The 12,484-nt window shown below is 52.0% G+C and overlaps 1 pseudogene; it reads right to left on the bottom strand.

The window, feature by feature from the left end:
- Positions 1 to 167: 167 nt before the first annotated feature.
- On the bottom strand, positions 168 to 8,795 carry LOC129639914 (PI-PLC X domain-containing protein 1-like; annotated as a pseudogene).
- Positions 8,796 to 12,484: the final 3,689 nt, after the last annotated feature.

Here is a 12,484-nt window from a genome sequence, read left to right as displayed (position 1 = left end):
CTCCGCAATGCCCAGCTCCTCAACGTGCCGACCGGTAGCCTCGAGGTGGCTTCTCGTTCAGGCCGGTGACGTCACAGGACATGACTGAGACGCAGCCTCCATGATACCCAGCTCCACCCATGCGCCATCCCTCAGCCCCGAAGCAGCTTCCGGTTCAGCCCAGTGACGTCACAGGATGAGAATGAGGAGCTGCCTCCGCAAGGCCCAGCTCCCCAGTGCGCCGTCCCTCCGCCCCGAGGTGGCTTCCGGTTCAGGCCGGTTACGTTGCAGGACGTGACTGAGACGCAGCCTCCGTGACGCCCAGCTCCACACCCGCACCCTCCATCAGCCCCAAAGCAGCTTCCAGTTCAACCCGATGAGGTCGCCAACAAACTCGTCGGCCCAGATGAAGTCGCCTGCGACTGCCGGTGGCTGACCCCGGGCACAGGTCCCGCACCCATGTGCAAAGGTACGGGAGCCCCCACTGGGTCAGCTTCTCCAGGGACCAGGCCGGGTGGACGCGGACAAACTCCAGGTTCTCGGTGAGGTTGATGCTGGCCACCCACAGCCTGCCTGGGACAAGAGAGGGGCTGCTGTTCATGGTGCAGGCTGTGGGGTCAGCTGCCCAGGCATGCGGCCACTAACTCACCGAGTCATGTGGCCAACCAAACCGTGTGGGCAGCGACTCACGTGGTCACCCACCCACAGGGTCACCACCCCATGCAGTGATCCCTCCACTGGCCACCAACCCCCGTGGGCACCCACCCAAGGGGTCACTAACCTGTGAGGTCATGTGCTAACCTGTCCACATGATTACCCACTCACATCGTCACCCGCCCATGTGGTCACCCACTCACCGGGTCAGCAACTCATATGGTAACACACCCTGCACTCAGCAACTCAAACTGGTCACCCACCCACACAGTCACCCACCCACACAGTCACCTACCCACACAGTCTCACGCCCATGTGACCAGTAACCCATGGGGTCACCCACCCACACAGTCACCCACCCATGCGACCCCTAACCCATGGGGTCACCTGCACATGCAGTCACCAAGCTGTGCCATCACCCACCCAGACTCTGGCCTCCGCAGAGGTCAGAGATTCAGATGTCCGACAGAGACCAAAGTTCAGACAGCAGGGGCTCACAGGGGTGTTGACTCATGAATTTCTCCTGTTACAGAGGGCAGGCGGGCTGGACAGTGACCCCAAAGATGTCCATGTCCTGGCCCCATGTGGTAGACACAATAATGTCCACACGGATGTCCACATCCTGTCTACATCCTGACCCCCTGTGGTGGACACAGTAACGTCCCCAAGGATGTCCATGCTCTGGTCCCCATGTGCTGAACAGAATAACGTCCCCTAATATGTCCTGTTCCATTTCTCCACTTGACCCCAAAGCCAGCCTCATGCACTATGACATGTGTGTGACCAGGTGTCCCGGTTTGAAGGCGGCACTCCCCTGGGTGGCTGCAGCTCTTCATGAGCTCCAGGTAGTGGACGAGGTCTCGGGGCTTCACCTGGTTCCCCCACCAGTAGGGGATACTGGGCCACAGTTCTGCATGCTGACTCATGGATGCCTCGTCCTTGTACGACAGGATGACCTGCTGGCCGTGGGACCACAGCTGGTGCAGAGTCAGCACCTCCTAGGGGGAGAATCATCCGGGTGCCCATGAGACATGTGCACAGGGGTTATTGGGGTGCCTTGTGACACAGTGTGTCAGTTATTGGGGGTGTCCGAGAAGCTACAGTGATGTGTCGATTATTAGGGTGTCTATGAGCAGTGATGGGCTGGTTATTGGGTTCTCTGTGAGAAGGACAGTCATGGGTGGGTTATTGGCATGTCTGAGTAGAGACACTAGTGGGTCGATTACTAGGGTGTCTGAGTGGAGACGGTGATGGGTGGGTTATTGGGGTGTCTTGAGCAGTGATTGGTAGATTTTGGGGGTGTTTGAGTGGAGACAGTGGTGGGTAGATTACTTGGGTGTCTTGAGCAGTGATGGGTCGATTATTGGGGTGCCTGAGTGGAAACAGAGGTGGATTGATTATTGGGGTTTTTGATAGAAAATGGCTGGTGGATTACTGGGGCATCGTGAGGGGTGATGGATGGATTTTGGGGGTGTCTGAATAGAGACCGGGCAGGGTGGATTATTTGGGGTGCCGGTGACCAGTGATGGGCTGGTCATTGGGGTGTTTGAGTGGAGAGAGTGGTGGGTGGATTACTGGGGTTCCATGAGCAGCATCACCTGGTGCCTGAATCAGCTTCACACAGCGAGCAGATAGTCTGATTACAGTGAGGCCTAGTGCTCCCACCACCCCCGCTTCCAAGAGCATGGGGAGCCTGTGGCCCCTGCTCACACCCCACGGGGACACAGCATGTCCCCAAAATGTTCTTGATGCAGCCCATCAGGTACTCGTGCAGGTCCTCTATCACGCCCTCGAAGTTCCTGCATGCCAGGATAACCACTTCCTGGGGGTGCTTCTCCAGCCACTCAGATCTCCATGAGCATGTCCTGGGTGGGGTGGGGTGAAGGGCCTTGTAGTTAGAGACAGAGGGTCATGGGTGGGGAATTCCCCCAGCACAGCCACTCTACAGACGGGTGGAGGTGTCCTGACACACAAAGACATAAAGCATGGTGCCTGCTCCCAAGGGACCCAGCCTCTCCTGAGTGGCAGTGAGGAGCCGTGGAATTGCTCTGGTGTGTGTGTGTGTGTGTCTGTGTATGTACACACTCCAGTAGGTACAGGTGCACACAGGTGTGCATGTGTTCAGGGCCTGTGTGTGCATGGATATGCATGTGTGTGTGCATGGACAGCAGCAGAGAGCAGTGCTTATAATATTGTGTGAAGTCTGTATTCCAGGGAGCGTGCAAGGCCAGCAGGGTACATGTACACTGAGGCCCAGGACAGAACCTCCAGACCCCAAGGGTCATTAGGTTCTGTGGTGGGGGCACTGGGGGCCGAGGCCAGTGTGAGACTTTAAGTGACTTGGCCAGCAGCCGAGAGAATGGACTGGACAGCCCAAAACTAGACACAGGAAAAGACGTGTCAGGGACCTGGTATAGCCAAACTCTGGGAGACACCCCAGAGGCCAGGGGTGCAGGTGTGAGTTCAGAAACGCGTGTTGGTTGGGAATTCTGAGTGACTGATGCCAGAGGTCAGCTCTCTCATGCCTGGAGTGGACGTGTGTCCGTCCCATTAGAGGTCAGTGTCCTCTAATGGGAGTGGACCTGTGTTTTCCCCTTAGAGGTCAGCCTCTCCTGTCTGGAGTGACTGTGTGTCCGTCTGAGTGGACGTGTGTCTGTCCCATTAGAGGTCAGTGTCTTCTAATGGGAGTGGACCTGTGTTGTACCCTTAGAGGTCAGCCTCTCCTGCCTGGAGTGACCATATGTCCATCTCAGTGGAAGTGTGCCTATCCCCTCAGAGGCCCTCCCTCTCCTGCCTGGACCAGACGTGGTGTCCCTGGCGGGCGGACCCCCCATCCGTACCCCTGCCCCCACCCCCACCTCCATGAGGGCTGTCATGTACACCATGTGGCCAGAGTGCAGGTTCCTCTCAGTGCCCTCCTCCATGTGCGGCATCTGCAGGTCCTCACGCCAGCATCCAGGTACTTCATGATGCTCAGCACCTGCACACAGAGGTCAGTCATCTGTGCTGGGCACAGAGGGCGGCCCCACTCAGGGGCTGGGCATGCACTGAGGATGCCCAACTGAGGGCCACATCGGCCACTGTGAAATCAACCGTGTTGGTGCTGCTGGGGTTGAGGCACTGCTTCTGGGAACGGGGTCCCCAGGGTCACTGGTCATGTGGAGCACAGAGCCCGGGTCGAGATTGTGGTCTTGGGGTCGTGTTCCTGCAGAGTTCAGCCTCACGCTCCTTCAGGCAGTCCCTGGGTGGAAGCTCCCTGTGGGTTCAATGCCAAGGCTCCATGACACCCAAGCTGGACCCTTGGACATGAGGACACACTAGACCCACAGAGGTCTGTGCCCACCCCCACAAACAGTACTAGGAAAGGCAAGAAGGAATCAAGGGAAGAGAACGAAAGGATGAAACATCTGTCCATGACACAAATAAGACAGGAAAAAGCAAAAAAAAACTTTAACGTACATTGAAAAGTGAAAGTTGCGTAGTTGTTTCCAGCTCATTTTGATCCGGTGGACTGTAGCCCACCAGACCCCTCTGTCCATGGAATTATCCAGGCAAGATTACCTGAGTGGGTTGCCTTTCCCTTCTCCAGATCTTCCCAACCCCAGATCGAACCCACATCACCCTCATTGCAAGCACATTCTTTACCAACTAGCCACCAGGGAAGCCCTAATATAAATTTGTAGCAGAAAATGTACTGTGTTCTCTACAAGGAGTCATAATGGAAAAAGAAAAAAACATAAGGATAAAAAAGTGGGGAAGAAAATAATAGATTCTCTCTATCCAAAATAAAAGAAAAAGCAAAAACTAATATTAACATAAACTAGTCGCAGAAAATGGTACTGTGTTCTCTACACAGAGTCACAATGGAAAAAGAAAAAGATATAAGGATAAAAAATGGGAAAGGGTGTCACAGCCCCCCTCAATCCAAATTAAAAGAAAAAACAATGACTCATATGAATATTGTCAGCCACTGTCAGGCACTTGCCATCCACCTCTACAAGGATTAAATGAAGTGCTACTACAGCCGCTGATCTTAAACACCCCCTGAAAGACCATCACCTGTGCCCCTACCCCACATACACCGAGGTCTCTTTGGGAGCCATACCACTTGAGACCATGGCACCAAGGTCCCCCAGTATGGAGGGGACCCTGCCCTGGAGGGACGCAGAAGAGAGGGACCCAGCACCAAGGGACCCTCTGAGCAGAGGGACCCCAGTCCTGCAGGACTCCTTGGCTCTGGTGGACCCCCGGCTGCTTGCTCCCTCCTCTGGGTGTGAGCTCTTAGGGCCAGGCTGTAGGCAGCTGATGCAGGCAAGAATGTAGTTGTTCCCATTCCAGCCCTGGCTCTCTGCCAATCAGATCCCCTGAGGCGGATTCCAGCAACCAGGGACCTCCCAGGAGGAAGCAGTTACACAGGTAAGAGCTGTGCTTGACAGCCTCTTGTCCTCTTGGGAGGACCAGCCTGGGAGCAGAAAAACCAGGAATATGAGTGCCCCTCAAGTGTGGGTACAGGAAGGCAGGGGCCATCTGTCCCGTCCAGGTGGGCCCCTGCTCCTGAGGGCACCTGGGCCCAGGTGGGTTTCTACCCTGGCCTGCATCCACCCCCTGGGCAATGTGTGTGCCAGTGACAGGACCACTGTCAATTGGGTGCCCCCTCCCCACAGACAGGGCCCCCGCCATTGACTCCTCTCCATCCTCCACAATGACTGCCTCCCACCCAGGCTTCTCTGCACCCCATAAATCCCCCGATCCACCCAGGAGAAGCACTACAGGGGAGGGGTGTGAGTGCGTGCGTGTGTTCTCAGTCACTTCAGTCATCTCGACTCTCTGTGACCCCATAGACTCTAGCCTGCTGGGCTCCTCTGTCCATGGGACTTCCCATGTGAGAATACTACAGTGGGGTGCCATTTTCTCCTCCATGGGATCTTCCCGATCCAGGGATCTATCCTGGGTCCCACGCATTGCAGGCTGATTCTTTCCCGTCTGCGCCACCAAGAAAGTCTCCCTGAAGGGGGTGCTGGGGTGCAAACGTAAACCTACCTCAGAGGACATGGGAACTCAGCTATTGCTTATCTGGGACCAGGAAGGAGCTCTAGTGTCAGCTCAGCTGCACAAAGGGCGGGAACCAGCCTCCCCCTTCCCCTCCCAGCTCCCCCAGCCTCTGTAACTTCAGACGGTGATGCTGTTAGTCCATGGGTCCCCGTTCTGGCTTCAGGCTGGTTCCACAGTAAAGCTGTGTCCTTTCCTACCTTTCTGGGAGGCTCTCTGGGTGGGGAAGATCTCCTGGAGGAGGACATGGAAACACACTCCAGTATTCTTGCCTGCAGAATCTCATGGACAGAGAAGCCTGGCAGACTACAGTCCATGGGGTCAGACATGACTGAGCAACTAAACAGCAATTCTGCTTTACAGCAGGTTTGTTCTCAATCCCGTTTCCCTAAGAGGGATAAGGACACCGCCCCCTGTGGGGGACACTAGCGGCTGGAGCTGGGTCCAGGGCCCGGGAGTGCCCACAGACCCTCACCTGGGTGGTGGACCTCTTGAGCACCATGGGCAAGGTGACTCATGGCAGCACTTTGCCCAGAAGCTGCAGCAGCCTTGACTCCTTGTGAGAGATGGGTGACTTCTTGTTCAGGCAGTAGGTCATCATGCTGTGGCTCCCTGCAGGCAAACCAGGCGGGGGACATGTCACCCCTTGAGCCTGTCCTCTGTGCCTCCAAGCCACCCTAAGGATGCACAGCTATAGCACCGCGGGGTATGGGGGAGTCCCGAAAGTCATATCCGCTGAGTCCTGGGGACTGAATCTTGTCTCGAAATGGGGTCTCTGCAGATGTGAGAAAGTGAAAGTCAATTTATTTAAGGAATCCCGTTTTTGGACAGGAAAGGCTTAAGATGGCTTTTGATTTTATGGTTTGTTGTTTCCCAGGTGGTACTCGTGGCAAAGAGCCTGCTTGCCAAAGCAGGAGGCATAAAGGATGGAGTGGTGATCCCTGGGTTGGGAAGATCCCCTGGGAAGGGAATGAGAACCTACTCCATTATTCTTGCCTGGAGAATCCCATGAACAGAGGGGCCTGGTGGGCACAGTCCATGGGGCTGCAAAGAGTCAGACACAACTGAGCACAGACAGACCCTCTCTAGTTACAAGTACTTTGAAATTATTCATAGTATTTTCAGGCTTTTTATGACGCCAATGTTGTGGTCATTTATGTGTGGTTTTACTTATTCTTTTCCCTTTTAAATCTGTGTGATCTGTTTCAGAGACAGTGTGGAGAGGTTCACACTTTAGCAGTCACCTGGGGACAATCCAGAAATCCTTCCCTTCTGTCTCTGAACATAGGTTTGGACTAGCTTTATTTCTTTCTCTTTTTTCTTTTCTTATTTATTCTCAGGGTCAAGGGATGGGAAGGAGGATTTACAAGTTCATAATATAATTTGATTTGATGATGTTATGGAAGAGTGGATGGATGGGTGGATAGATAAGTGGATGGATGGATGAATGGATGGTGAGTGGGTGGATGGATCAATCAGTGGATGGGTGGATGATGGATTGGTCGGTGGATGGATGGATGGATGGATGCTGGATGGGTGGATTTATGGATGGATGAGTGGGTGGTTGGATGGATGAGTGGATGGATAGGTGAGTGGGTGGATGGACAGATAGATGAGTGGATGGATGGGTGTGTGGGTGGATGGGTGAGTCAGCAGCATGTGGTCCATGCACACAGTGGTGTATGAGTCACCATGAAAAGGATTGAAGTTCTGACACAGGCTACATCGTGGATGGACCTTGAACACACGATGGTCAGTGAGAGAAGCAGACACAGAAGGACACATTTTACCTGTCCATTTATAAGAGATGTCCAGAACAGGCAAATTTACAAAGACAGAAGCAGATAAGTGGTGCCCGGGCTTAGGGGAGAGGCATCATGAGTAATTTTGTAAGGGGTATGGGAAGGAGAGCGGCCAAGGGCCCCTCTGTGGTCCTGAAGACTCAGAAGCCTCCTCCTTGTGGGGCACCCACAGCGTTTCCCACCTGGAAGCACCCGGAAGGGCCCAGAGACTGGGTCCACGGTTCCCTGTCTGCTCCACACTCTCAAGGGAAGAGCCCTGTGGGGGCCCCTCCTCCCAGGCAGGGTGGGGTGGCAGGCATAGAACCCCACAGCTGTCAAGAGGGTGAGAAAGAGTCTAAAGCTGCCTTCCATAGAAAACAGCACTTCCTGTTTGTCCAACTGTCCATGTGCGCTCCCATCGGGCAGTGCTCAGGGTCACAGAGCCAGGGCAGGGCCCAGTGTCTGCATGGCCAGAGGAGTGCTGGTGGAGAATGAGGCACGTTTGCACCTTGAGGAGGTGAGCAGGGTGCTGTCTGGCAGGGACCCTCCCCTCCCAGGCCACGGTGTCTGGTGGCCACCCCTCAGATGGCCTGAGCACAGCAGTGTCACCCTGGAAGTGCCCGCCTGCCTGGTCACCACTGGCCATCCCCAAGTCCAGATGCCCGCCTATAGCTGAGCTTTGCAGCACTTTTTGCAACCAAATTGGCTGGAGTCAGAGGTTCCTCATTTTAATTAGGTAGTTCTGGTACCACTTATCGAGTTGTTTTGGGGGCGGGTGGCCCCCTTAAACTTTGGGCCCTCCAGGCTCAAGTGCAGAAGGTGCTGCACAAGCTCTGATGGAAAACGTGGGTGGAAAGGTAGTGTCCCCAGGAGTAGGACAGAGTGGCTGAGAAAACACAATCCCGCCCCCCAGGGAGGCCGGCATGTGTCCTGAAGGCAGGCTCTCGGGGGTTCTCGTACCTTCCGGGTTGAATGGGATAAAGTGGACAGACAAGGGAAGGTGCTGGTGTGTGTGTGTGTGTGTGTGCAGTATGTGTACATGTGTGTTTGGTGTGTGTCTCTTCATGTGTGTTTGGTGTGTGTGTATGCATGCATGTATGTGTTCAGTGTGCCTGTGTGTGCCTGCATGTGTGCATGTTTGGCTCTGAGGCTTCCCACACTTGGACCCGTCTTGCAGCCGCATCCCCGCTGAGCTGAGCCTGTGGGGCCTCACCTGGGATGGAGAGGTGGTGCAGGGGCATGTTCCAGAGCCGAGAACTCAGTGCCGACATACAGTTGGCATTCACCTTTGTGGCATAGAAAGGAGCCGGGAAAGCTCACCTGCCAGCCCATAAGAGGCCGAGCCTGGGCAATCTGGGGGAGGAAATGGGGTGTTGCATAATGAAAACAGGACATACAGAAGACCCGGTGCTGGCGGCGTGGAGGCGTGGCTCTGAGAAACCGGTACCTGTGGACTTCCTTCGAAGAGAAAGGAGGATGGGGTGGTGGAGAGGGGAGAAGTGCTCTAGAGACGGAGAAACTGAGACACAGAAAAAAATGGACAGAGACATGAAGAGAGACAGACAGAAGTAGAGTGAGGGGGCAGAGAGACACAGGAGGTTAAGTGGGGGTTTGAGGAGGAGCAAGGGAGCGGGGAGATAGGGACCAACAGACAGACTCCAGCAGCTCAAGTCTGTTCTCCCTGAGGCTAGAGCTGGTGACCCCCTCCAGAGGGTCCCCCTTCCTCGAACTGTGCACCAGCCCCCTCCTCTTGGGGCTGAGAGGGGCCCAGTTGAGCCTGTGTGCTCCAGGTATGGGGGCTTCCACCCTAGGGGCGATGGAGCCCAGGCACAAGGTCACATGCCCGTCACTCCCCAGAGGCGGTCTCTCGATCTGGTGTTGCTGCAGTAAAAGTGACTGGACAGGCTCCCAGGATGAAGCACCCACCTGAGCAGCTAAGAAGCTGGGAATGCCTCCAGTCAGGGTCTGAGTGTCCCCTCTCTCCTGTTATGGGTGGGTGTCCTGGTGGTCTGCATGCCATCAGGACTCCTTTCATGGCAAACACATTCCTGGACCTTTATTTTTGTGTTTACTGCTCTCCATGGACAGGGGTTGTCTCTATTCTTAAGTTCCCCTCTCTATAGTAATAGTTCCCTTCTGTTGTCATAGTCCCCCCTCTACAGTAATACTCCCCTTCTATTGTCATACTCTCCCCTGTACAGTGATAGTTCCCCTTCTATAGTAACAGCCCCCTCTAATATCATAGTTGGAGAAAGGCATGGCAACCCACTCCAGTATTCTTAGCTGGAGAATCCCATGGACAGAGGAGCTTGGTGGGCTCCATGCGGTCAGTCCATGGAGTCACAAAGAGTCGGACACGACTGAACGACCAACACTAATGTCATAGGGTTTAGAGTAATAGCCCTCTATTCTCAAAACTTCACTTCTACAGTAACTGTGTGTTTTGAGTTCAAGTTTATAAACCTTTTCTGTTTCCTGTGTAGAGAAGATCCTTTAGCATTTGCTCAAGAGCTGGTTTGGTAGTGCTGAATTCTCTCAGCTTTTGCTTGTCTGTAAAGCTTTTGATTTCTCCTTCATATTTGAATGAGATCCTTGCTGGGTATAGTAATCTGGGTTGTATGTTTTTCTCTTTCATGACTTTAAGTATGTCCTGCCATTCCCTTCTGGCATGAAGTTTCCATTGAAAGATCAGCTGTTATCCTTTTGGGAATCCCCTTGTGTGTTACTTGTTGCTTTCCCTTGCTGCTTTTAGTATTTGTTCTTTGTGTTTGATCTTCATTAATTTGATTAGTATGTGCCTTGGGGTGTTTTTCTTTGGGTTTATCCTGTTTGGGGCCCTCTGGGTTTCTTGGAATTGGGTGGTTATTTCCTTCCCCATTTTAAGGAAGTTTTCAACTATTATCTCCTCAAGTATTTTCTCATGGCCTTTCTTTTTGTCTTCTTCTTCTGGGACTCCTATGATTCGAATGTTGGGGCATTTAACATTGTCCCAAAAGTCTCTGAGGTTGTCCTCATTTCTTTTCATTCGTTTTCCTTTTTTCCTGTCTGCTTCATATATTTCCACCATTCTATCTTGCACCTCACTTATCCTATTTTCTGCCTCAGTTACTCTACTGTTGGTTCCCTCCAGAGTGCTTTTGATCTCAGTTATTGCATTATTCATTATTGATTGACACTTTTTTATTTCTTCTAGGTCCTTGTTAAACATTTCTTGCATCTGCTCAATCCTTGCCTTCAGTCTCTTTATCTTTAACTCCATTTTGTTTTCAAGATTTTGGATCATCTTTCCTATCATTCTGAATTCTTTCTCAGGTAGACGCCCTATCTCCTCCTCTTTTGTTTGGTTTGGTGGGCGTTTACCATGTTCCTTTACCTGCTGAATATTTCTATGCCTTTTCATTTTGTTTAGATTGCTGTGTTTGGGGTTGCCTTTCTGTATGCTGGAAGTTTTTGGTTCCTCTTTATTGTGGATGTTCCTCCCTGTGGGTGGGGTTGGACTAGTGGCTTGTCAAGATTTCCTGGTTAAGGAAGCTTTCGTCAGTGTTCTGGTGGGTGGAGCTGGATCTCTTCTCTCTGGAGTGCAATGAAGTGTCCAGTAGTGAGTTTTGAGGTGTCTATGGGTTTGGTGTGACTTTGGGCAGCCTGTATTTTAATGCTCAGGGCTATATTCCTGCATTGCTGGAGAATTAGCATGGTGTGTCTTGCTCTGGAACTTGTTGGCTCTTGGATGGAGCTTTGTTTCAGTGCAGGTATGGAGTCAGGAGTTCTCTGGTTTTCTCAAGTTTTGTATTTAGGCCTCCTGCCCTTGGCTTTCAGTCTTATTCTTACAGTAGGCTCAAGACTTCTCCATCCATACAGCAATGATGATAAAACATCTAGCTTAATGGTGAAAAGATTCTCCACAGTGAGGGACACCCAGAAAGGTTCACAGACTTATATGGAGAAGAGAAGAGGGAGGAGGGAGACAGAGGTGACCAGGAGGAGAAGAGGGTCAGTCAAAAGGGGAGAGAGCAATCTAGCCAGTAATCAGTTCCTTAAGTGTTCTCCACAGCTGAGAACACACTTCACAGGGTTAAGTAGAGAAGAGAAGGGGGAGGGAGGAGATAGAGGTGACATGGGGGAGAAAAGGGAGAGTCAAAAGGGGAGAAAGAAATCAAGCCAGTATTCACACCCCTAAGTAGAAATGGGTACTGAAGATTAGATTCTTAAAGGTACAAAATTGGTAACAAATACCAAAAAGCAAAGATTAAACATCTAGAGTAGAGGTTGGATTCTCAAAAACACAATATTAAAAAAAAAAATCACAAAAATTATAATATATATATATATATATATGGTTTGCTTTAAAAAATAGGTTTTTGCAAAGTAATAGTAGGTTTTAAAAATGAAAATTAAAGGAGTAATAAAGAACTTAAAAATAAAATAATTAAAAAATTATAATTGTAAAAATATATCTAGGAATTTCTCTGGAGCTGCTGCCAGCAGGGTGGGGTCAGTTCAGTTTCGGATAGTTCCCTGTTCCAGCTTATACTTCTTCTCAAGGTCTATAGGCCCCTTCCAATGCATAGTCAATGCTAGCTACAGGGTTTTAATCTGCTGCAGCTGTCACTTCAAGAGTGGCTCCCTCTTCTTTATTTCTTTTACCTTCCTCTGTTTGCAAGTCCTTTCAGTGTCTAATTTCCACCGTGACACAAGGGAGTGAAGGTGGTCACTTATTTTGGCTCACTTGTTCAGTTGTGTTGTGGAGAGGGAGGAGCACTGAAAACAAATATCTTTGGCATGTGTGGGGAGTACTCATGGTGTATGGACCACATGGGGCTTGCCCCAACTCATGATGGCCTGTGCTTTCCCAGTCTACACTGCTCAGGCTCCAGGTTGCTCTGCAGGGGAACTGTCCAAAGTTGGCCCTGCATTTCATGCACTTCCCTGGTCTGAGCTGCTCAGGTTCAGGTTCTCGGGTACTCCACAAAGGCACAGACTCAGTTGGACCTGCGTTTTGTGCCCTTCCCAGGTCCAAGCAG

This window comes from Bubalus kerabau, chromosome X, assembly GCF_029407905.1.
Source record: "Bubalus kerabau isolate K-KA32 ecotype Philippines breed swamp buffalo chromosome X, PCC_UOA_SB_1v2, whole genome shotgun sequence".
NCBI lineage: Eukaryota > Metazoa > Chordata > Mammalia > Artiodactyla > Bovidae > Bubalus > Bubalus kerabau.
The sequence above is the reverse complement of the archived record's forward strand: the minus strand, read 5'-3'. Positions and strand labels throughout refer to the sequence as shown.